The sequence below is a fragment of the Myotis davidii genome, unplaced genomic scaffold (genome assembly GCF_000327345.1).
Source record: "Myotis davidii unplaced genomic scaffold, ASM32734v1 scaffold685, whole genome shotgun sequence".
Classification (NCBI taxonomy): Eukaryota; Metazoa; Chordata; class Mammalia; order Chiroptera; family Vespertilionidae; genus Myotis; species Myotis davidii.
The window spans coordinates 1,059,241-1,063,729 of record NW_006295823.1 but is presented as its reverse complement, the minus strand read 5'-3'; positions in this window follow the sequence as shown (position 1 = coordinate 1,063,729).

The window sequence follows — 4,489 nt, the reverse complement described above, 5'->3', positions numbered from 1 at the left end:
TCATTCAAGGTGACTGTCCTGGCGGCCGCCAGTAAGCCGACTCCGGGGAGATAGGGCCCTTTTGTTGTCCGAGAGGCTCCCCGAGTGTGACCCCGCCGGCCGGGCTGCCGCCCGAAACCGACCAGGGATAATTAGGTGAGCGGTCGTGTCCCGTCCCGCCAGGACCTGCCGTACAGTCACCTGCTACAACGTATGGCATGTGCAGCCTCGTTGCACAGAATGGCCCGGAAGTAGAAGGCAGATGTTTACTATTTAGATATGTTTACAAGGAGCAATTTACAGCTCGGCCGGTGTGGCTCAGTGGCTGAGCTTCGACCCAGGAACCAGGAGGCCACAGTTCGATTCCCGGTCAGGGCACATGCCTGGGTTGCGGGCTCCATCCCCAGTGAGGGGCGTGCAGGAGGCAGCCGATCCATAATTCTCTCTCATCATGGATGTTTCTCTCTCTCCCTCTCCCTTCCTCTCTGAAATCAATAAAAAAAATATATTTTAAGAGAAGATAAAAAGGGAGAACTCTGTGACTGTCACCCCCCACCCGCCAGTGTCCTATGCAGAGAGGAGAGTCGGGGAGCACAGGCAGGGAGCACAAGCAGGCACCCCACGCTGCCCGCTCCCAGCCCCCCTGCGGGCGGTGCACCCTCCTAATTACCCCGGGCGGGCACCTTGGGCACAATGGGAGCATTGAGTCCCTGGTGTCCTCAGGTGAGAAGGGAGGGTTTCGGATGAGCCTGTGAGGACGCGGAGTATCGGGTGCCACATTCCAGGAATGGGCCGGATGACTACAGATCTGAGCCGTCTAGGGAAATGGGCAGAAACGAGGCTACTGACACGCAGCCTCACAAGCTGGGAGGCCCCGGGTGGAAGCCGAATCTCTAACAGGTTTACGTGGAGCCTTCACGGAACCACTGACCATGCGGAGGAGAGAGCCTGGGACTGGACCACAATGACCACTCTTTGTTTGTTTGTTTTGTTTAAAATATATTTGCGCTAGAGGCCCAGTGCATGAAATCGTGCACGGGTAGGGTCCCTCGGCCTAGCCTGTGATCAGGGCCATCTTCTGTCCGCTCGCCAGTCCCCAGTCTCGCCCCGCCGCCACCCACCCTGGCTCCCTGTGGTTCCCGTTGGCCATACAGAGCCTGCGGGATGGGGGGAGGGACCGAGAGGTGGTCAATGCGCCTCAGAGTGACTGGTCGATCTGGTCGTTACACCGTTATGGTTGCTGGGCTTTTATTATATAGGGTTCATTTCAGAGAGGAAGATAGAAACATCCATGATGAGGGAATCCTGATCGGCTGCCTCCCGCATGCCCCCTAGTGGGGGTGGAGCCCACAACCTGGGCATGTGCCCTGACCGGGAATCAAACCATGACCTCCTGGTTCATAGGTCGATGCTCAACCACTGAGCCACACCGGCCGGGTGGGATCTCCTGGAGCAGAGAGCTGATGGGTCCTGTTCCCTTCATGATGAGGGTCTCAGGGCTTGCTCAGAACCCCGGGGGACGGTTCCCTCCATCCTCACTGAACCCTAGAGCTTCCTTGATGTACAAACAGGTTACCCAGTAGGCCCTGGGGCTGACAATGGGTTTTTGACTCCTACTAATCTTCTCTGGAATGAACCCAGCGTGATTCAAAGAGGAAAGAGCGTCTGGAACAGGTACTAATCCCCGAGCTCTCCTCTTTCTGTATTAAAAAGGGATTACGCGAGGTCCCTGGGACGGCCTCTGTTCAAATGCCGGGCAGACTTGCTCAATGGATTTAGGTTGCGTCACCGAGTGGTCACGATGGAATTCTTAAAGATTTCATCAGCCGATCAGACCACAACGTGCAGGCGCCCATACTCCCAAGGCTCCTGGCCCGACACGTGCTCGAATTTAGAAAGAAAACACAAGATCTGCCCAATTTAAAACGGCCTTTGTGCTTAACTCTTGCAGGGATTTGAAGAGTCCCAAAGACAACAGCAGTAAAAAATGCAACGCAACACGAACTCCTACAAAGCAGGACGATACAGCCCACGTTTTACCGATTTAAAAACGATGGCATTGAGTAATTTATGATAAATCTCTGTCCCCAGGGACTGTTAACTGGCCCGAGTGAAGGTTTTCCTGTGACCCTTAACCTGATCTAAACGGCTTCCAATGGGCTTGCATCACTTCTTTAAAAAAAAATAAAATTTTTTTTATTGATTTCAGGCAGGAAGGGAGAGGGAGAGAGAAGCATCAGTGATGAGGGAGAATCATGGATCGCTGCCTCCTGCACGTTCCCCCTCCTTCCCACTGGGGATCAAGCCCACACCCAGGGCATGTGCCTCAACCAGGAATTGAACTGTGACCTCCTGGTTCCTAGGTCGATGCTCAACCACTCAGCCAGGCCTACTCTGACCTCTTTCCATGTGTTTTCTTTCAGTTTGTCTCCCTCTGGTGGATTTTTTAAAAAAAGACGTGCGTTTATTTTCAGAATAACTGGGTTATTTGGGGCAGTGAGGAGGAAAGAGGAATATTTTGATGGAGGGAGGTCCCCGAGAAGGGGGAAGCTGAGGCCAGAATGCAGGTGTGGGGCCCCTGTTTCTCCGAGGCCAGAGCTAGGGAGGGGCTCAAACAAAGGGGAGTGGGCAGCTGGTGGTGAATGAGATCGGAAACTACGGGAAAATTATCCCTAGGATTCCTAGTTGACGGCAGATGCAGTTGGTTTCTGAGGTCATTCATTTATGGAGTCCCATCTCATGCAACATGCTCCCACTTTCATACACATCGGCTACTGCAGCTCTCACAAATACTTGACAGGTGCCTGTATGGTATACAGTGAAAACGTGTGTCAATTATATTGATAGACAGTAACCAGTCACATTTTAAAAATCATTTCCAAAGTATTCTCTAACTTGAATTTTCCAGCAATCATTGATGTTTTATCTCATATTACAAGCACAGAAACCAAGCCTGAGAGGTAAAGTGATTTTAGTGATACGTAGGTTTTTGTTTTGTTTAAATATTTTTATTGATGTCAGAGAGGAAGGAGAGGGAGAGAGAGAGAGAAACATCCATGATGAGAGAGAATCATGGATCGGCCGCCTCCTGCACGCCCCACACTGGGGATGGAGCCCACAACCCCCGAATCGAACCGTGACCTCCTGGTTTATAGGTCCACGCTCAAGCCACTGAGCCACACCGCCCGGGCCCCCCAAGCAGGGTGTGATCGGTCCTTCAAGGAACTCCTACTCGGAGGAGTCCAGTTCGGAGCAGGTTTGGAAACGCGGGCATCGTGCACAGCTGCTGTCCCGGCAGCGGGGCCCGAATGCGATGCGGGCACAGAGCTCTGAGCTGCCCGCTGCTCGGGTCCACAGCCCGCGTGGGAGCACCTGGCGTTCCCTCCTCGCGGGGCTGGGAGACCGTTCCAGTTGGTGGTTTTCAGAATTAAGCGAAACAAACTCCAGGTAAAACATTCAGTCGGTTCCGATCGCCGCGCTCTGCCTCCGAAACCCTAGAAAAGCGCAGCGATGACCAGTGGGGACAATCAGCCACTTTGACGGTGGACGGGCTCCCTGAAGGTGGACGAGTGTCACTGCCCCAGGGTCCAGCGTTCCGATTCCCCGAGACCCAGCCACCGGCGCTTCCGGGAGGGGCGGGAGGAAGCCAAGGCGTGGTCCCGACGCGACGTCCAGCAGCCAATCAGGAGGCAGGGTCGACCCGACGTCAGCGCGCAAATCGTAGTGCGGCACCCAGCAGCCAATCCGAATGCCACACCCTGCAGCCAATTAGAAGGCGGCGCCGACGCGGCCGCAGCCGCTTTTCAGAACGCGACGCCCAGCAGCCAATCAGAGTGCGGCTTCCAGTAGCCAATCAGAAGGCGGAGCGCCCATTCAAATTGTGGGCACCGGGAAAGCGGGCGGTGAGTGTCGCGGGCACCGTGTCGGGCCTTCTCGGCGGTGGGGGGCGTACGAGGTGGGGGTGCCGTGTGTCGGGGTGCGGCCCTGGGGGGGTGCGGTAGTAAGGGTGCGGGCGGTGGTCTCGGCTCCGGGCCTCCACGGAGGAAGGGAGGGAGGACGGCCGGACGGACCCGGCGGTCGGACCTCAGGCTCCGGTCCAGTCTCACCGCAGTGACCAGCGACTCCCAGAACCGCGGGGACGCTGGGCAGGGCGGTGACTGCTTTCCCGAGGGTCCGTCCCGTCGGGTGGAGAACTTGCCCCAACGGCCCGCCCGTGGGTGCGAGCAGCGGAGTGTCCATCGGCGGCGGACTTGCTCGCCTTCCGTGTGTCTGCATAGGAGGAAGGGCGTGTCCTTGGACTGGAAAGCTTGCCCGGAGATGCTCATGCCCAGGGTGGTGTTGTTTACTTAGAACTTCAAAAAGATGCCCTTAAAAGTGGACTTCGGGCATTTTTGTTCTTTAAAAAAATTTTTAGATATATATTGGAGGCCCGATGCTCGAAACTCCCCTGGCTGATGGCCCCGGCTTTGTCCGGAAGGTCGTCTGGAAGGACGTCCGGCCTAATTAACAT